At 39.9% G+C, this 22,105-nt stretch overlaps 1 long non-coding RNA gene across 1 annotated transcript in view; it reads left to right on the top strand.

Annotated features, from left to right (window-relative positions):
- The window catches only part of LOC147996083 (uncharacterized), a 106,480-nt gene extending 84,613 nt beyond the window's left edge, over window positions 1-21,867 (top strand). The window contains exons 2-3 of the long non-coding RNA XR_015670979.1: window positions 16,137-16,222; window positions 21,300-21,867. This is a non-coding gene — a long non-coding RNA (uncharacterized LOC147996083). The remainder of the gene's footprint in view (window positions 1-16,136; window positions 16,223-21,299) is intronic.
- Window positions 21,868-22,105: the final 238 nt, after the last annotated feature.

Raw genomic sequence — 22,105 nt, 5'->3', positions numbered from 1 at the left:
TCCTTTGCTATGAAAGGAGTCCTCAGAAGGATGCTGGAAGGAACTCATTTTTCTTCCCATTGCTTTTCTAAGCCTTCAAAATTTCGTGTTCCCTCTCTAGATAAAATATAGCTCCTCCAATCTCTCCCTCGCTTATATTTTTATCATAACTCACTCATGTCATTATACATCTCAACAAGATGTGTGAGAGTTATTACTCGTGAGTAGATGTGAAAGAAACTAGAAAGTTGCAAAGATGAGCTTTTAGGCCACACAAAGGAATAAATAAATGGCGGGTAGCAGGGGAGTAAGTGAGCTGCAGGTGCCTGGATGTCTGTACATCCTTAAATAACCGGCTATGTGACTTTGAGGGTTAGCTTTGCCCTGCCTCTCACTGCCTTTTCTAACGCTTATCTTCTGCACTTGCCAATGATGCCAATGCACCTTAAATTACAATATGGATCTACTTTATATGTTTGAAAATTAATATCAGGATTGAGCTTAGGCAGATGTAGAAGGAAGCCAACATTCAATCTCAGATGAGTCTTCTGAGCAGATCAAGGGCCTTTTAATACCCTTGGCCTTCTGATCCCACAGCTGCTACTTTTTCTAATGAGTTTACCTATTTGGGGTCTAGTATCTCAACATGGCTTCTGCCACCTCTCTTGATATACCAACAGTATTGGATACTCTCTTCCTCCCAAGTCTTCACAGAATGGAGTTAAACATGCTACTGATTTAATAATACCGCTGGAAATTTCAGAAGGGTAGAAAATTGCAATTCAAAGAAGAATTTGTAGCAATTTGATTTTCAGGTGTATCTATATCTATCCTATAGGGTCCTCTTCTGTCTCTATTTTAGCACACGATAATTCATGTATCCCCTATATAACCAGAAAAGTTATAGGTGTCCCTTCATAGGCTGGGACAAGCTGGTTTATGATGACAAAATGAAGCAGGATGTTTTGATTTTTCCCAACTCTAGTCTAAAACCTATCTCCTCAGATCTCTTATAAATATCCCCATATTAATCTTTTTAAAGGCTTTGTGCCTTCTGAGAAAACTACTTTCAAAGAATTGTAACTTGACAAAAAAATCTATAAGAGAGTGTGACTTGGATTTAGAAGCCAAAAGTGTGGGAACATCTAAATTATTCTAATTCATATAATATCACACAGGGGTCTCTGTAGTCTAGCTGACCAGCTTCAGACCATACTGCTATCAATGGTATTTTATTTGTTTGTTTTTTTCTATTTTTCTTGTTTAAGAATATTAAAACTTTAAAATTTCCAATTTTTAGAGGAAATAAATTTATTGATTAGAAAACATTTTATCTCTTTTTCCTTGAAAACTTCAATCTAGAGTAAGACACTATCATATTCTTTTTTTTCTTTTCTTTTCTTTTTCTTGGAGCTGGGGACCAACACTATTATATTCTACATGCTTTCCTTCCCAGTAGCACAAAATCAAAGACAAGAACTGACCATTTTATTAATATAATACAAGACAGGTTGGTACAGCATCTCTAGAACCATCAACAGTTGGTGATACAAAGTGGTTCACTGTTCTTTGCTAAGAATCTTAGTGCTTGGCCAGTCCCTAATCCTCCAAGTGGAGAAGAACTGGTTGGCTCTGTATACTTCCTGGTCACTGCTGGCCTCTGCGTGCATGTGTGCAACCATACGAAATAACAGTTCTACCTCGTGCCTTATCTTTCTTCCATTTTGAGCCAACTAGAGCCTGACACTTTAAATTCTGTCAATTCAGTTACATTTTCCACTAGTATAGTATTTAGGTACCATTGGGCTTAAAAGATAAAAGGTGGATGGCTGAATAAATCAAATCTTCACTTTGGGGATAAAAACATACCAAGAAATCTAGCCATCAAATCCAATGCACGGGACTAGTGTTAAGTAGCTGAACAGAAAGAAATTTGCATGCCAGGTTGGATACTGTTTATCAGGCTTAGTGATCCATTCCTGTCTGAATTCCAGGATAAGACAGAAGCTTTAGTTGCTTATTAAATGGCATTAGGTGTAGTATCAGAATCACCACAGGAATGCCAATAGTGTGATAGCATCTTTGAATGTGGAGCTAGAAAGTTCCTGTACAAATCCTAGCTTTGCCTATTAGCAGTATTTCAAATGTGGGCAAAATGCTTAATTTTTCTCAACTTTCAGTTTCCCTAGTCTAAGCTGGTGAGTGTAATTACCTTTATTTTGGGGTGCCCTAATGAGGACAAGAGGTAACAGCTGTTAAAAGGCTTGGCAGACTAGTGAGGAACAATCACTGTGTGCTTATGTCACAAGGGCTTGTCATTTACACCTTCAGAGATTGGCTCTGTAGGATCTTGAGTGTATCCTGTACAAGTGGGACAAAACCAGAACATTATCCTCTCAGTGACATAAGCATAGCCTCACACCAGAAATGACATAAACCTTTTGCTGGCCAACGACTATTCCTCCCAATTCAATGGGTTACTGACTATAATCTACATAGGCAAATACCAACGCCATGGTAAAGTGAGAAACTATCCTGGGGTGCACGTCTGTGATCTTAGCTTGTGGGACATAGAAGCAGGCAGATCAGATATTCAAGGTCATCCTTGACTTGTAAATCCAAGTCCTGCTTGGGCCATACGAGACTTGTCTCAAAAAAATGAAATTAAGTGAATGAATGAATGAATGAATGAATACTTTTAAAAATGTCATAGGAAGTTCCATAAATTCTTATTAGTGCAATGGTGCAGTGATCTGAGTGTTTGTCTCCTTAGGAGCATAAACTTAAATCAAAACACCAAGGTACTGAGACCCAGAGAACTCATTGTCCCGTTCAATTGTGTGAAGACACAGCAAGAAGAGAGAACATGGAAGCCAAAACTGGGGAGGGGGGGGAGTCCTCATAAAGTGTGAAATACCCCTTGATCCTGGGCTTCCCAGCCTCAGCAACTGTGTGAAACACATTTCTGTAATTTAAAAGCCCCCCTGTTCAGGTCTCTCTGTTGTGGTTGTCCACGTAGATTAACACTCTTTTAAAACATCTCTCACTTTACCTCTGTGCCGCTGCACATCTGCGTACATCATTCACCTCCTCATTTCTCATTCTCAGGCATGGAGTCTTCTATCAGCTCACAATAACTTTGATCGAGTGGCGGCTTATGCTCCTTTTTTTTTCTTGTCTGTTTCAAGGCACTCAGCCCAAGTTCCTCTCAACTATCTCCCTCCCATCTCACAGACTGCATTATTTTCAATTAACTCCCAATAAGTCTTAATAGTCTGTACCCTGGCCGAGCCAGAAGAGTTAATCCCTGTTTAAGCTAATAGGTTCAACTTCTTCAACAAACAAATCTTTCATGAGAGCTGCTGACAAGCCAGAGAATTGGCTGACTGAGGTTTCATTGCTTCTCTTTTTCCTCGATCTTTCTCTTTATTCTACAGGATATTACTATTTCTATTGATTTCTGGTGCTGGAGAAAATGATAAGAAAGAAGAGGGCACAATCTAGTAGGAAGGTGGTATACTCCCTTTTTGCTACCCCAGTCTGTGCCCAGACATCTTCTTTCTTTCTGATCACCAATGCCTCCATTTTATTTTCTTCTTCTTTTAATTGGATAGTTTATGTACACTTCAAATGTTATCCCCTTTCCCAGTTTCTCTTCTGAAACACCTATATCCCATCCTCCCTACTCCTGCTTCTCTGAGGTGCTCCCCCACTCACCCACCCACCCAATCCTGCCTCCTCACCCTGGCATTTCCCTACACTGGGGCATTGAGCCTTCCCAGGACCAAGGACATCTCCTCACATTGATGTCCAACAAGGCCATCCTCTGCTATATATGCAGCTGAGGCAATGGTTTGCTCCGTGTGTGCTCTTTGGTTGGAGGTTTAATCCCTGGGAACTCTGGGGTGGGGTGGTGGGGGTCTGGTTAGTGGATACTGTTGTCCTCCTATGGGTTGCAAATCCATTCAGCTCCTTCAGTCCTTTCTCTAACTCCTCCATTGGGGATCCCATTCTCAGTCCAGTAGTTGGCTGTGAGCATCCACTTCTATACTTGCCATGCTCTAGCAGAGCCTCTCAGGAGACGACTATATCAGGCTCCTGTCAGCATGCACTTCTTGGCATCCTCAATAGTGTCTGGGTTTGTTATCCATATATGGGATGGATCCCCAGGTGGAGCAGTCTCTGGATGGCCTTAACTTCAGTCTCTGCTTCATGCTTTGTTTCCTTATTTCCTCTTGTGAGCATTTTGTTCCCCCTTCTAAGAAGAACTGAAACATCCACACTTTGGCATTCCTTCTTATTGAGCTTCATGTGGTCTCTGAATTGAATCTTGGGTATTCCTGGCGTCTGAGTTAATAACCACTTCTCAGTGAGTGCATACCATATATTCTTTTGTGACTGGGTTACCTCACTCGGGATTATATTTTCTAGTACCATCCATTTGCCTATGAAGTCATTGTCTTTAATAGCTGTACACTCCCTGTGTAAAGGTACCATATTTTCTGTATCCATTCCTTTGTTAAAAGACAATGCTCTGGGTTCTTCTAAGTTTTTGGCTATTATAAATAAGGCTGCTATAAATATAGTGGGGCAAGTGTACTTCTTATATGTTGGAGCATCTTTTGGGCATATGCCCAGGAGTGGTATAGCTAGGTCATCAGATACCACCATGCCCAATTTTCTGAGGAACTGCCAGACTGATTTCCAGAGTGGTTGTACCAGGTTGCAATCTCACCACAATAAAGGAGTGTTCCTCTTTCTCTACATCATCACCAGCATCTGCTCTCATGTGAGTTTTTTATCTTAACCATTCTAACTTGTTTGAGGTGGAATCTCAGGGTTGTTTTGATGTGCATTTCCCTGATGACTAAGAATATTGAACATTTCTTTAGGTGCTTCTCTGTCATTCGATATTCCTCAGCTGAGAATAGGGTTATTTGGCTCTCTGGAGTCTAACTTCTTGAGTTCTTTGTACATAATGGATATTAGCCCTCTATCAGGTGTAGGATTGGTAAAGATCTTTGCCCAGTCTGTTGGTTGTCTTTTTGTCCTAATGACAGTGTCCTTTGCCTTACAGAAGCTTTGCAATTTTGTGAGGTCCCATTTGTCGATTCTTGATCTTAGCGCATAAGCCATTAGTGTTCTGTTCAAGAAATTTTCCCCCATGGCCACATGTTCAAGGCTCTTCCCCACTTTTTCTTCTATTAGTTTGAGTGTATCTGGTTTTATGTGGAGGTCCTTGATCCACTTGGACTTGAGCTTTTTACAAGGAGATAAGAATGGACAATTTGCATTCTTCTACATGCTGACCTCCAGTTCAGCCAGCACCATTTGTTGAAAATTGCTGTCTTTTTTCTATTGGATAGTTTTAGCTCCTTTGTCAAATATCAAGTGACCCTAGGTGTATGGGTTCATTTCTAGGTCATCAATTCTATTAGAGATCTACCTTCCTGTCTCTGTACCAATACTATTACATTTTAATCACTATTTCTCTGTAATGCGGTTTGAGTTTAGGGATGGCGATTTCCCTCAGAAGTTCTTTTATTGTTGAGAACAGTTTTTGTTATCCCAAATGAATTTGCAAATTGCTCTTTCTAACTCTATGAAAGATTGAGTGGGAATTTCTATGTGTATTGCATTGAATCTGTAGATTGCTTTGAGCAAGATGGTCACTTTTACTATATTAATGCTGCCAATCCAAGAGCATGGGAGGTCTTTCCATCTTCTGTGATATTCCTCAATTTCTTTCTTCAGAGATTTGAAGTTCTTGTCATACAGATCTTTCCCTTGCTTGGTTAGAGTCACACCAAGGTAATCTATATTGTTTGTGACTATTGTGAAAGGGGTCATTTCCCTAATTTCTTTCTCAGTGTGTTTATCCTTTAAATAGAGAACAGCTACTGATTTGTTTGAGTTAACTTTATATCCAGCCACTTTGTTGAAGTTGTTTATCAGGTTTAGGAGTTCCCTGGTGGAATTTTTGGTGTCACTTAAGTATACTACCATATCATCTGCAAATAGTGATATTTTGACTTCTTTCTTTGCAATTTTTATCTCTTTGACCTCCTTTTGTTGTCCAATTGCTCTAGCTAGGACTTTGAGTACTATATCAAATAGGGAGGGAGAGGGTGGGAAGACTTGATTTAGTGAGATTCCTTCAAGTTTCTCTCCATTTAGTTTGATATTGGCTACTGGTTTGCTGTATATTGTTTTTACTATGTATAGGTATTGGTCTTGTATTCCTGATCTTTCTAAGACTTAACATGAAGGGGTGTTGAATTTTGTTAAATGCTCTCTCAACATCTAATGAGATGATCATGTGGTTTTTTTCTTTGAGTTTGTTTATATAGTGGATTATGTTGATGAATTTCCATATATTGAACCATCCCTGCATCCCTGGGAGGAAGCGTGCTTGATCATGATGGATGATCGCTTTGATATGTTCTTGGATTCAGTTTGCGAGAATTTTATTGAGTATTTTTGCACCAATATTCATAAGGGAATTGGTCTGAAGTTCTCTTTTATTTGTTGGGTCTGTATGTGGTTTAGGTATAAGTGTAATTGTAGCTTCATAGAATGAATTGGTGAGTTTTACTTCTGTTTCTATTTTGTGGAATAGTTTGAAGGGTATTGGTTTTAGGTCTTCTATGAAGTTCTGATAGAATTCTTCATTAAATGCATCTGGTCTTTGGCTTATTTTTCAGTTAGGAGGCTTTAAATGACTGCTTCTATCAAACCTAAGGATGATAGGTAGAGAAGAAAGTGAAGATTTCCAACTTAAAGTGCCAGTAAATATCTTTATCCAATTATAGAAGAAGACTTCCCTAACTTGATAGAGAGAGAGAGAGAGAGAGAGAGAGAGAGAGAGAGAGAGAGAGAGAGAGAACCATGAACATAAAGAAGTCTACAGAACTCCAAATAGACTGGACCAGAAAAGAAACACCTTCTGTCACATAATAATCAAACACACCAAATGCTCAAACAAAGAAAGAATATTAAAAACAGTAAAGGGAAAGGGGCAAGTAACATATAAAGGCAGACCTATGAAAATTACACCAGATGTCTCACCAGAGACTATGAAAACGAGAAGGTGCTGGGCCCTAAGACCCTAAGAGAACACAAATGCCAGCCCAAGCTACTGTACCCAGCAAAACTTTCAATTAACAGAAATGGAGAAACAAGATATGCCACGAAAAACCAAATTTACACAATGTCTTTAGACAAATCCAGCCCTACAAAGGATAATAGACTGAAAACTCCAACACTAGGAGGGGAACTACACCCTAGAAAAGGCAAAAAAGTACTTTTCAAGAAGCTCAAAAGAAGAGATTCACACAAACATAACTTCACTTCTAACAACAAAAATAAAAGAAAGCAACAATCACTTTTTCTTAATATCTCTTATCATCAATGGGCTCAATTCCCAATAAAAAGACATAGGCTAACAGACTGGATATGTCAAGAGGACCCAGTATTTTGCTGCATACAGGAAATGTACCTTGGTGACAAAGACAGACACTACCTCAGAGTAAAAGTCTGGAAAATAATTTTCCAAGCAAATGGTGGTGTACTCCTTATCCTGGGTGGAGTGTTACATGTGACTCAAGCTTCGACTTAAACAACAATTAAAAAAAAAAAAGGCACTGTGGCACACACCTTGAATCTCAGCTCTGGGGAGGCAGAGGCAAGCAGATGTCTGAGTTCAAGGCCAGTAGAGTCTACAAAGCAAGCTCCAGGGCAACCAGGGCTACATAGAAACCATGTCCTAAACAAATAGACAAACAAAAACTGGGTGTGTGATACCTGTGGAACACCACCAGAAGAACAAAAAGGATGTAGACCTTTGGATTTGACACACATATTCACACTCGCAAGGGGGAAGGTAGGACAATAAGAGGTTTGTGATAAGGCTTAAGTGGATAAAGTCTTTGTTGGATAAGCACGAGGATCTAGGTTCAGATCTCCAGAACCCACATGTTGTAGATTGAAAGATGATCCCCATCCCCACATAGCCACACATATTTGAATGCTTGGTCTCCCGTTGTCAGAACTATTCCTGGGAACAGTTGACAGTGTGGCCTTGTTGGAGGAGATATACTACTGGGCGCAGGCTTTGAGATTTCAAAAGCTCATACCATTTCCAGTTAACTCTCCCTGCCTTGTTCAGGTGGATCCAGAAGTGAGTTCTGGGCTACTGCTCCAGTATTAATGTCTGCCTGCCTGCTGCCTCTCTATGGATTCATGGCCTAGAACCATAAGCTCCCAGATCAGATGTTTTCTTTTATAAGTTGCCTTAGTCAGGCTGTTTTGTCACAGCAATCAAAAAGTACGACACTATGTAAGCCTGGACTAAAATCTCAGAATTCTTGTGGTAAGATGGGAGTAAAGACAGAAGATTCTGATGCTCGTAGGCCAACTCACCTGGTATGTACAATGGAGAATGAAAGCATAGCTCAAGAAAATGTAGAAGGCAAGAATCAACATAGGAAATTGTCTCATGACCTACATGTATTCGTGCATGCATCATGCCATTTGCATGTGTGTGCATACCTGCATACATACATACAAACACATACACACAGAGAAAAAGATGATAATAGATAAATAGATTAGAGAGAGAGGAAAACAATAATGATAATCTTTAAAATGAGTCTTGCTTAAGAAAAGAGAGGAAAAACTACCAATAAGTCCTTCATCTCCCCAAGAAAACCATTGTTAACAGCAAGTAGATATTAAAAGATTCAAATATTTCAATTTTGGTGGGATATTTCTCAGTTACTAGAGAGCTTAGCCAGCACGCATGAGGCCCTGGGCTTATCATTCTATCGCACTTAAAGTGGAATGTCAGGCCTCACACCTATAATCCCTATAATCCCAGCACTTGAAATGTAGTTTCAGGGGAACCAGAAGTTCAAAGTCAGGGCTGAAGGGATGCTTCTGAAGTTAAGAGGGCTTTTTTTCTCATCCAGAGGACCCAAGTTCAGTTCACAGTCAGGTGACTCAGAATTGCTTATGACTCCAGAGCCGACACTCACTCTTCAGGGCTTTTTCTACAAGAGCCTACACACAATTCCCCCATCTCCAACATGTACATGCACACAGATAGAAATAAAAGATTTTTGAAACAGGAAGTTCAAGAATATCCCTAGTTACTTAGAGAGTTGAAGGCCAACCTTAGTCATCTAAGACCCCAGTTCCAAAATATAAAAGGAGGAAGAAAGATAAAATGAAAGATTAAAATTCAATATGTAATATTGACTTAAAGTACAAAATATTATATTAGAGAGTGCTTGAGTTTCCTTTTCTCTATTTTTACTACTGATTGTGACTAATAGAAATGTTCAAGACATCAATCTAATAAAATTAGGGAATATTTTGAAAGTGCAACAATATTAACAAGATGGTGATTATTAGGCCACCTAATGTGACATTGGAATTTGAGCTGGAATGTTTGGAGAGCATTTATGTCACAACAATCAAAATGTTGTATTCATATTCTGACAGCAATCTCACTGGAAGGAATTTATTAGATAAATAAGTACCAGTACATAAATCATAGTATTACTAATATTATTTATAAAAGATTATTAAAATAAATGCTGTAGATTCATACATTGAAAGTAAAAGTCTCTTGAAAATAAATGATTCGTTGGTTGAGGTGACTAACACCTTTAATCCCAGTACTGAAGCAGGCAGGTCTTTGAGGCCTCCATGACATCTACATAGTGACTTCCAGGCCATCTAGGGTTACATAGTAATATCACAGATCCAGAAAGACAGACAGACAGACAGACAGACAGAGACAGAGACAGAAACAGAAACAGAAACAGAGAGACAAAGACAGGAAGAGGAGAGGGAGTAGAATCAAGAAGGAGGAAAAGAAAGATGAACGGGGAGAAGGAAGAGGATAAAAAGGAGGAAGAGGAGCAGGATGAAGAAGAAGGAGGAGGAAAAGAAGAAAAATGATATGATCAAACAGAAATAAAAATTATATAGCCTAGACCATGAACATTCTTTTAAGTAATATTAAAGAAAAGATCATATTTTAAGGACCGATAATGCAGGGTAGATATGAGCAAGGCACAATGACTACATATACCACTATGGCAAGAAGAATTACATGTCTGTATGCCTACTGAAAATGTTAATTGAGGCATTTTAATGTTTTATTTTGAATGTTTTCAGATGCAGTCCAGGCTGCTGAAAACTTGCTATGTAGCTGAGAATGACTTCCACCTCCTCATTCTCATTCTTCTTTCCCCTAAGTGTAGGGAATACAGGCCTACATCACATGTCTGACTAACAAAATTATACCATTAACCTTAGTATTTGAAGGCAAGGAATGGCATACACAATATCAAGTTCAAGGCCAGCATGGGCTACACTGGAAAAAAGGAAAAGGTAGAGACGTTGTTGAAGTTGGACAAGTTGTTTAAAACAAGCTTTCTCTACATGGGGATGGGTGTAAAAGTTGCTCTTAGAAGGAAACTGATGACTAAGGTAATTATCTTCAGGGAAATTCCAACTGGTGGTGGGAGACCAGAGCAGAGAAAATTTCATTTTTACCTTTATTTAAGTTTTGAATTTTCTTACCAGATATATGAATTGTGTTTTTATGTGGGAGTGAGGTGTCAGGCGAAAAAAATTCAAGGCCATTTCTGTAGTCTCTCTTTTGTTTTTGTGTCTAGATAAAGTGGAGGTTTATCTTTTTCAACTTGCATAAGTCGGAGTCCATGACTTGTAGGAAAGCCCTGTGTCTCCTGCCTGTTTCTTCTCCAGCAGAATTGTTGTTACTGTACAATCATTATTTCCGCGAGACAGTGACTTTCTTGGGAAGTTGATACAAAAGAGGGGGTACATTTTTGGTTCAAATTTCACATCCCAGACACAAACAGTATGATGTCATTTCTACATCGTTCCCTGATCTATCAGTTCACCAAGTTAAACAGCTGAAATCCTTTCTCAAACAAATCCTTTTGCAGTCAGCAAAATGAGGCAATTACATGAATAAGTTTTTCCACTTGGCCTATTTTTCTGCCCGTGGTTATTAATCAGTCTCACTCACCGCGTTTTCCATTTCACATACACTCTCAGGCGCTACTCCAGGTGGCTAAACATTTCGCATTGCCTTTAAAAAAAAAAGTCAGGCAAAATCCTTTGTCCACTGAGCAAAATAGATGTATTCCATCGCTGACTCCAAGTCTCTCCCAAATTACTGAAAATAACAGAGTGGCATCTACCAAGGGGCAGTCAGCATAGACAGCTCTTTTGCCTGATGAGACGGTATTTAAGTAGAAATGGTTACCTTAAACAGACGACTAAACGAGTTCCAGTCGATGCCTGCTGTCCGCCATCCCTTCAAAGCCTTGGATTGATTGTTCTAATGCTTTGCCTTGTCTTTCCATAAGCGTGTACACTGTGGCATCAGAAACAGCTGTTTCTCATAAAAAAAATAAAAAAACAAAAAACAAAAAACAAACCCTCTCTCAGACTCTGCCTCGCCGTCATCAGAAACACTGTTTCATTGTATTCCTTGCTGTATCTTTTCTTTAAACGTTATGTGTTCGTTTCGTTTTATTGTTTACAATTTTGTTTGCTTTGTCTTTTGAGACCGAATCCCACATATCGGAGGCGATGAACTTAAACATATCGCGGAGCTGGGGGATGACCTTAACTTTGAGATCCTCTTGCCCCTGCCTCTTACAGGTTGGAGTTAGAAGTGTATATCGCCACACCAAGTTTGTGGGGCGCTGGGCATCGCCGCCAGGACTCCCTGCAGACTAGGAAGCATTCTACCTAATTGAAGTATAGTTCTAGCCTTACTTTATTTTGGTTTTGAAGGGGCTTGAATGAACTAGGTACACTGCGCTGGCACCACAAAGAGACCCTTTGTCTCAGCCTCCCAAATGCTGACATTACTGGAGCATGTAACTATGCCCAGATCAGAATAGTATTTTTTTTTAAATAAGAGCATTTATTTATTTAATGCCGAAAGGTACAAGAATGTGTGTGTAGAGATCAGGGGACAAATTGTATGAGTCAGTTCTTTCCTTTCATTGTATGGTTTCCAGCTCTGGAGTTGGGTGGTCAGGTTTGGCAACGAGACTTTTTACCAGCTGTGCTGTCTTGCCAGCCCCAGAATCACCATTTCCTCACAGAAGTACTATGTACACACAAACAAGTCAAACTCAGTCAACACGGAGTGGTACCTAAGCCTTTACAAAGCGTCTAGCATCATTGTATCACACTGTCAATGCTTTTACCCTCTCCATGAAGCTTCTCTTGTACTTAGTCTGCACTCTAATCCTGTCAGATTCCTATAGAGTGACTTTCCCTGAGAGGTCACATAGTTGTGACAATGGACTCATAATGTGTACAATCTTCAAAGGAAGGATGGGCCCCAAGTCACTGCATGGCTATGTTGACAGATTCACAATGTCTACTCCTAACAGTACCATTGATCTTGGTCCACTCCTGGAATCTGGCATTTGAGCCGGGGATCGTAATATTTTACAAAACTTTTCAGGTGGTACTCATGTAGAGTCAAGGTTGAGAATACCTGTGAAGGGACATTCTGCCTGAAACTCACCTGTTGTCTTGTCAAATAAGTGCCCAGCTTCCTCAGGGACTCCAGAGGATATGTAATCACAAGTCAGAGACAGGAGAGGCCATAAAGTACAAGTACTGTGTGTGAACACATTCTCTCCTTTTCAACTGTTTGGAATTATCTGTGTCAGTGTTCATTTCTAAATGTCTAACTCTAGAAAAGATGTTTCTCATTCTACAGTTTACGGTTAGTTCTGCTATAAATATATACCAGAAAATAAATGTCTCACAACTCCCTCTCATCCCTCTCATCTCTCTCTCTCTCTCTCTCTCTCTCTCTCTCTCTCTCTCTCTCTCTCTCTCTCTCTCACACACACACACACACACACACACCACTTTTCACTTTCCTTTTTTCTGTTCCTAATGTCTTCACTGATATCCAGGAACCTCATCCCAATTGTAGAGAGCTTTGCACTTAGCTAATTAGCTTTCAAAAGTACCAATTACTCTCTCAAGACACATAAGAGTATTTATGTTTAATAGATCAGGAAATGGAAAGATTTCCCATATTAGTATATATGAAATATTGTCTATAAAATATGTATATCACATCAGTACTGAAATAATAATAATACATCTAACTCCAAGTTTTAAAACCAGGCCATTGAAGTACCTGTGAAAACCATGTACCTTAACAAGCAACTTTCCCCATTTCTGTTCAATCATTTATTGAATTCCAATGAGTGTGCCTTCCCATCTCTTTTTCCTACTCCGTTCTACACTTCAATAAAATAGCACTTCCAGTTTTCTCTGCCCTCCAACTTCACAGTGGGATAGCTACTAGGAGACAGTAGGAGATGCCAGAATGACAGATTATCTTGTTGTTTTATGGTATTTCCAGCAATTCCCATCTCTTCTCTGTAGGTCCAAGTCTTGCCAGAGGGTACCTCCCTTCATGGACCAGCTCTCCCCAGGCAATGCTGATCTTCCTTCTCACTGGTGTCTAGCCTCCTGGCTCCAAAAGCAAACTGCTGTTATCCTTCTAGGCCTTGGGGCACACTGTCTCCTGCTCTGAGTAGCTGACTCATCACGTCTGGTTTGGACTCCATCACCAGGGCAGCCAATCATTTATATTAAATCATTTCTGCTTTGAAGACCAAGAATAGTTTCTGATTTATAAATGGACACTAAAAGCACTTTTATCTCTAGTTTGCTAAGAACATTTATCATGCTTAAGTTTTATTGAATTCACATTGTATACTGCCACCCCCCCCATAGGATTTGTTGTTCCTCCTGTAATTTATTAATTTGAAGAATTGTATATATCAACCCATACTTTGGTTCCCTGTGTAAAGAAAAATGTTGGGTTCATAGGAAAAACACAATTTATTCTCCACTTTATACTATGTGATGAAATTTTTATCTTAGAATGCTGACCAAAAGTTCGTGGCATTTTCTTACGATTTTGTGTTCTTATGTATGCCTTGTATTGTATACCGTCACTCAAAACTGCGGTTGTCTTATTAACAAGTTAATTTCCCATCTTTTTTTCTGTCCTGAGATAGCTCTTTAAGATGGAAATAATCCAGAGGGTTTTTTTTTTTTTTGTATTTTAAATCAGGTACAATATGTAACCAGCTCTGCTTCTTCTAGTTTTCTGAGGGGAAAACCCTCAACTTTTGAATTGGAACTCTGTACTATATCAGGAACTCTGTGTTTTCTATGCATCTTAAACAAGGTAGATTTGAGCTATGGGGAGTTTCATGCTTTCTCTCCGCTTCTATTTCTTCTTCTTTTCTTTTCTTTTCTTTTCTTGTAAGTCAGTTTAGACTATTATTTCTGCCCCTGAATTCCATGGAACCGTTCTCCTTTCATCTACTGTCTTCAGAATTACTTGGTCCAGTAAGAGGGGTCAGAAGATAAAAGAGCTTGTCATAGGAGACCTGAGCTGATCTGAGGATTTTTCTGTTAGTTACTGGGCAACTGTTGTGAAGAGACACCATGGCCAAGGGAACTTATAGAAGAAAGCATCTATTTGGGGACTTGCTTATGGTTTCAGAGAGTTACTTACTGATCATCATGGCGGGCAGCGTGGTGGCAGGCAGGCATGCTGCTGGAGCAATAGCTGAGAGCTGTATCTGATCTACAGGCAGGAGGCAGAGAAAGAGCAAGACAGGGACTATTATGGGCTTTGGTAACCGGAACTCTCACCGACAGTGACACTTCTCTTCCAACAAGGCATGTCTTCTAGTCCTTTTTCAACTGTCCATCAACTGGGAACCAGACATTCTGATACATGAGCTTATGGGGGCCATTCCCATGCAAATCCCCACATCCACACACAGGTGGAAGGAGAGAACTAAGTGCACAGAATGGTCCTTCACAAGTCCTGCCAGCCCCACACAGTGCAATAAAGAAACTTTAAATTTCCCTAAACTTTAGAAAGGAAACTTGCCCACTTTCTCTTTGACTTATCGATTTAGCTTTTCATAACTAGTTATATCAAGGACTATTGTGTTTTTTGGGTCAGGTAAATTGAGGAAAATTGCTTGCCTTTTAAGTCTAAGGATTTGAGTTCATTCTTTGGAACCCACAGTGAAAGGAGACCCATGACTCTTTAAGTTTATTCTTTGAATTACACACACACACACACACACACACACACACACACACACACACACACCATGGCAAACATGCATGCACCTATATTCATACACACTATACGCTCACAATAACAGCAATAAAAACATTTTATGTTATGATTGTATTATTTATATTTTTATATCTGGAGACACACATATAAAAATTTGTATGTGTATGTGTGTATCTATGGTAAGTGGGTGTGTATGTGAGTGTGTTCATGTGTGCCACAGTGCACAGGTGTAGGTCAGAGAACAACTTTAGCAGTTGGTTCTCAGCCTGCTTAGTCTCTCTCTGTTGACAGTAGAGTCTTTCTTAATATTTCTGCTATTCAGCATGCTTTAGACTAGCTGGCTCATAAGCCTCCAGACAATTAATTTTTATTAGCATTAATATTTTTCACAATGTGCTTTTAAGATGTAGCCTGGCATTGTTACCATATATTAACAAAGCCACCTAGGGAATTTTACAAATACTGTTTATCTTGATTTTTTTTAAAAGTAATACTGTAATATATTCCTATCTATATTAGTACATACATCAATGACATTTTCCTAGAAAATAATTACTGAACCACTGACACAGTCATTCTGGAGACTAAAGCACAAATATGCCTATATTCTGTCCCCAAAATAATGATAATAGTTGACTTTGATACAAAGTATTATTTCTTTGCACTCCCACCAGTGGAAATGAAAGCTATTCATTTTTATGTCTGAGTGCTATTTTATATCTGGCAAAGATTTTAGAAGGCATCTCATTTCAGTGTGTGGTCTTTGTGCACCATAAAACTAAATTACTACACATGCAGTCATTCATCTCGAACAGACACCGTTGTTCTGTGCTCTATGTTAACGCAACCATCATCATTTTACTCATCAAAAACAGTTTCCAAAGGAAACAAATATATATTCTTCAGTTCATACATTTGATATTGGATTTCCCTTTTATTCTGATTTCTTGAAAAACAGGCGAGAATGATACGCTAGTTGTCAAGTCGATCATACATACTGCCTTCATCCGGTATTCTCCGTGTGGTCTACATTTGATCAGACTGGTAAGTAGCTCTGGAGACTGGCCTGTGGCATTAATCATTGCAGATAAACTCACACTTCCCATTGTCCCTGCCCTGTTCCTTGCTAATTTTTTTCTCCTATAACAGAAGACTTTAAAAAACAGACTCTGATATATTCTTCCCTCCTCCCAGCTTCCCACAACCGTTTAAAGACTCAACTTGACCTTTCTTCCTGTTCTTACTTCACGTTACCAGTGTGTCAATACCTGAGAGATCTCATCAAAGGCTTAATGTCTACACCCCACTGACTCACTCTTTATCACAATTTGATCTTCCTTATTCCCATTCGATTCGTTTCCCAGTAATGTAAGTGTTTCCCAGTAATGTAAGTTTTTCAGGTTTCTCTTCTGTAATATCTTTCTCCGAAGAGCAGCTGTTAGCCTTATTTGCCCTTATTTACAGAAAGTCAAACGTGCTAGTCTTCTCAGATGACAGTTGTTATCAAACTTGAGAATAAGAGCTTGATGCTCTGCTGAAAGGGACCGGATATAGATCTCTCCTGAGAGACACATCCAGGGCATGTCCAATACAGAGGTCAACGCTAGCAGCAAAGCAGCAAATTAAGAACAGGACCCCCTTTGGGGGAAATTAGAGGAAGTATTGAAAGAGTTGAAGGAGCCTGCAACCCCATAAAAACAACAATGCCAACCAACCAGAGCTGCCAGGGACTAAAGCACTATCGAAAGACTATACATGGACTGACCCAGGGCTCCAACTGCATAGGTGCAGAGAATAGCCTTGTTGGGGCACCAGTGGAAGGGGAAGCCCTTGGTCCTGCCAAGGTTGGATTCCCAGTGCAGGGGAATATGAGGGAGGGCAGTAAGGTTGATGTATGGGGGGATACCGGTATGGGGGAGGAGGAGGGGAGGGAATGGGGGCTTATGAACAGGAAACTGGGAAGGGGAATAACATTTGAAATGTAAGTAAAGAAATATATCTAATAAAAAATTAAAAAGAAATATATGTAAAGAAATATATCTAATAAAAAAATAAAAAAGGAATGTATGTAAAGAAATATATCTAATAAAAATTAAAAAAAAAAGAAAAGTTATGCCTTAAAAAAAAAGGACTTGATGCTCTGAAGACAAAGAGAAGGTCTTGTGGCCATGGCAATGAGCAGTGCTGACCAGAGCAGAGCCAGGCATTGATGGGCCCCTAAACATTATCACTGTTGCAAAAAGGAAGTTTTCTCCTTTTCTCCAGTGTTACAATCGTCTTGTTTTTAAATCCTCTGTAGTCTGCTGTTCAGAGCTGGATCTTGAAACCTCACAGTTTCTGTTTCACATTAGGCTTTGTTACAAAATAACCAAGTGGGCTATTAAGCCACACCCAGCCCTACTGCATCAGGCCATGTGATTTCCCAGGTCATCTGAATATACCACTCATTGCTACAGCCGGTGACTTAATTAGTAAATGAAGCAAAAAGCTCTCGTTTCTAAGTGATAAAGAAGAGGCACTGGCTATTATTTTGAGTTGCAAAACAGGTTATTCTGTCCTAGTTTAAAACAGAGGGGACAGGGATAGATATCAAGGTTTTTGTTTTTTTTTTTTTCTTGAGGCACACCTGTGGTAGAGTTACTTTGGCTGAGGGAAGCCACTGGAACAATTGGAGTCCATTCTCTTCTTTGTTCTTTCTAAGGTGTGTGTGTGTGTGTGTGTGTGTGTGTGTGTGTGTGTGTGTGTGTGTGTGTATGTGTGTGTGTGAGGGGGGGGATTCACACCCTTTAATGCACTGTTTCTTCCATGTGAAGTCTGGTTAGCACATGTGGTTAACTGTTGGAAGGTTACAAGCGAGCAGAGCTGTTTATCATGACCTTTAATCTTTACCTATGTTAAGTTTCTTGATCAGCTCATGATTGCCCTGTACCTACGTGTGCAAGATTTCCGAACGACTAACAGAATAATATAGAGTGGATATTATTTTGAGAAAAGGCAGACTTCAGAACTGGAGGAGCTAGGCGCCAACCAGAAAAGATTGCAGTCTTCCTCTGTTTCATCCTACTGTGCTCCTGCCATTCTTGTATGAAGTCAGGAATTAAGACAAACAGTTCATAGTTTTAAAACAACAAAAATGACTACCACAAGAAAGCAAAGGCTGGAGGACTGACTCAGCAGTCATGAGCACTTGCCGTTCTCCTAGAGGACTTGGGTTTGATTCCCAGAAACACATGGCAGCTCACAACCATCTGATACTCCAGTTCTAGGGAATCTGATGGCCTTTTCTGACCTCCTCAGGCACCAAGCGTTCACGTGGTATGCATCCCTCACAGATAAAACACATAGAAATAAATAAATTTTACAAAAAGAAGTAAGATTATTGACCCATAATTATCATTTCAGATACAAATATGTGTATAGTTTGAAAGAGAAAAGTGGGAACTAGAAACCCAACTAGAAACTCAAGTTACCTGAACCATTGGCTGACTAATATTGTTAAAAAAACAAAAAGTAATTTATTTGTTTGCATGTGTGTGAATGCACAATGACCTACATCTGCAAGTAAGGGGACAGTTTTCAGAAGCCGGTTTTCTTTTGACCTCCAAACCTTAATTTTCATATTATTGATCTTACTGATATTTTGATATAAGGTTTTTCTATATTGCCATCAGTAGCCTGATACTTGCTAGGTAGTCAAGATCAGCCTCAAACTCACAATTCTCCTGCCTCACCCTAACTTGAGTGGGTCACCATGGCCAGCGTATCTTTATTTCACAGTGACTGTACATAGAGAACTGGCAAGGGGCTAGGTGTAACTTCGTTCTTGACACAAAACACTCTATAACTGTAAAACCAAAACAATAAAATGGAATGTGTAAGTTCAGTAACCTTCCTTGCAACTACACTGCTTATCTTCAAGGAATTGAGGTTTTTGGAAGAATAACCAGGTTTCTCACATAATGTCAGAACTTTGACTACAGAATAATAATACCAGTTTTGTTGCCATTGATGTTCTTCTTTTTATTATTATTAATTTACCACATTCGTTGATGTACTCTTTCCTCTGCCTGGGCTCTAGTTAGCACATGCGGTTATTGTTAGAAGGTCACAGGCCAGCCCAGCTGTTTATCATGATATTTATCTTTTCCTACTTTGACATTTCTTGACTACTTCACGGTTGGCCTGGACCTCTGTCTGCAAGATTTCAGCACAGCTAGCAGAATGCTGTATAATGGCTCTATTGAAATACTGATGTAATCTTAAGCTACCTAATCTCTAGAAACGACACTAGTGGAATAAGTTTAGATTGCAGGTTAGAGAGACGGAGGGCTGGAAACATTCTTTTGATTCTCAGTTGTTTGCAAACACATCCCCCCCCCCCCACACACACACTTAACAATCGAGGCAGTCTTTTTGTCTGCCCAAGACCTGATTCTCATTCCTATCCATTTAGGAGTTGGTTGGGCACAGCTGATGAGTCTTACCATTTCCCCTTTCTTTGTGATTGCTTTAGAGTCTCTTTGAGACCTCAAAGACAGAAGAGGAAGTCACCTGAGAGTTTCTGGGTAAGGGTTTGCTCCTTACAAAAATGAAAGAAACTTTACTGCCCACTTTTCCCACCTCCCCTCTAACTCTCAAATTGATATCCACGATCTCAACTGTTGCAGCTGCAAACCCTGCACGATGAACTTCATGATGAAACCAGGTGATAAGGAAGCCAGAGAGAAGGAAGGAAGATTCCAGGTTTTAGACACAGTACCAAGTCACCACCAGCAACTCCAAGACAAGGAATCTTATGATTTTTTATTAAATACTATAATGTTAGTAAGGTGGTCTCCTTTCTTCTGCTTTCTTTACTCCTCTTCCTCAGCTGTGGTGCTGACAATCAAGTCCAAGCTACCAGTACCAACAAGACGTCCCTACTGACCTCCTCCCCAGCCCGTGAGTAAGGATTCCCATTTCATCTAAACACAGTTCTGCTGATGGTGGTTTGATTGACTTGGTGTCATGATTTTATTGAGAAAGGGTCCCATATTCTGTAGTTCAGCCTGTCCCCAAACTCACAGTACCTTTCCTGCTACTTCTTTCCAAGTGCTAGGATTACAGGCATAAGCCATCACATCTGGCTGTCTCTATTTTCTATTAGTCCTGTCTTGTTATATTAACTTTATTCTGGGGAGTCTCTCATTGCACTGTAATTGCATCACATTCATTTCTATTACCTCGTTTCTGTTGATAGCTCCATTATTTAATAACCCCATGGTTGCCTCTCCTTGTATAATGCAATCTTTTAGCATAATACATTAACAATATTGTGTTCTGTTTTGCGTGTGTGTGTGTGTGTGTGTGTGTGTGTGTGTGTGTGTGTGTGTGTGTGTGCATAGGAGTGCTGTCATGGGTGTGGGCATGTGAGGCCAGAAGTCAACATCAGGTACCTTTTCCAATCTATTTCTGCCTTCTTCACCTTGTGTGCTGGGGCACGATCCCTTGCAGATTCAGTGGTCTGTCTGGTCAGCTTGCCCTGTAAATCCCAAGGGCTGGGATTACAGGTGTGCCACCACACACACCTGACATTTCTGTGGTTTCTAGGCATTTAAACCCCTGGTCGCCCACTTGGGTGGTAGTCACTTTATCTACTGAGCCATCTTCCCAGCCTTAGCTCCAATATACATTCTTCATGCTGATGGTATGGAACTCACAAAATACATCCACCAAAGTGGTGACCAACTTTTTTATATTCTGCCACCCAAAGCTGTATGTGTGAGTTTTGATGCTTTGATGTCTCTAAATTTTAGAGATTTCAATTTCTTCACCTAACTGCATCTTCGTGTCTCATAATGTTGCCACCCTTCCTTGTTAACAAGATTTCTAGCTGGTTCAGGTTACTGTGCTCTTTGGTTTTTCTTGGTACACTACAGCCTCTGACTAATAACTACTGTAATTCTTAGGAATTTTAGGAAAATTCTCTTTCCTTTTTAGCAAAATAAAATTCCCCTTTTACAGGAATAACTCTTGGTTTGATCCTAGCCGTCACAGAAATTAAAGTCCGAGTAACAGAACAAAACACAATGGCAGAAGCTACCGACCATGAAGGAATCCTAGCAAGTCTACTCTCTTTCAGGAGGTGGGACTAACACCGTACACACCAGTGTCCTCCAGAGAGATTTCCTATGCTCGGGTTTAAAGATGGCAGCTGATAATTTGCCTAGACGATTAAGGGAATGCCTGCTCAGAAGACCGACGGATTAAACAATGGCAGATCCACATGCAAGCGGCAGACTAAGCTCGCAGACGCATATCTTGGATGAACGGGACACTTCTCCTTTTGCCAGATTTATTGACAATTCTAAAACTCTTTGATTATGGAGGAAATATGGGGCTATGTGATTGTAACCATTCACTCCTGACTCTCTCCATTTCCTAAGGCAGCGGTGAGCAAAACCAAACGGTGGTGGAGCAAAGCAGCTCACATCATGGGACGTGGGGAGCATAGCTCCCAGGATCTGGATTTCACTTCCAAAGGCTCACCTACCCCCACCTCCTGTTAGTTTCTTCCTTCTTCAGGATTTCATCAGCTAAGATTTCCACCCTTTCCTCACCAGAGAGGAGCCAAGACTTTTTAAAGAAAAATAATATATTTTATTGATTCCTTGTGAATGCCATCCATGTAACAATGTGTTTTGACCACATTTGGCCCTAACCAGTTCTTCGACTCCTCTGGCATCTTCCGCCCCATATTCCATTTCAGCTTTAAGTCCTCTTTAATATTATTTGTTTTATGACCTCTTAGTCTAAAGGACCGAGGTTTTTGAACACATGAACCTGTGGTGTATATTTTCAGTACAAACTATAATACTTAAATGTACATGTGTGTCTGCGTGTGTGTGTGTGTGTGTGTGTGTGTGTGTGTGTGTGTGTAAGAAAGAG

This window comes from Rattus norvegicus, chromosome 2, assembly GCF_021556685.1.
Source record: "Rattus norvegicus strain SHRSP/BbbUtx chromosome 2, alternate assembly SHRSP_T2T, whole genome shotgun sequence".
NCBI classification, from domain to species: Eukaryota; Metazoa; Chordata; class Mammalia; order Rodentia; family Muridae; genus Rattus; species Rattus norvegicus.
This window is presented reverse-complemented; position numbering and strand designations above follow the sequence as displayed.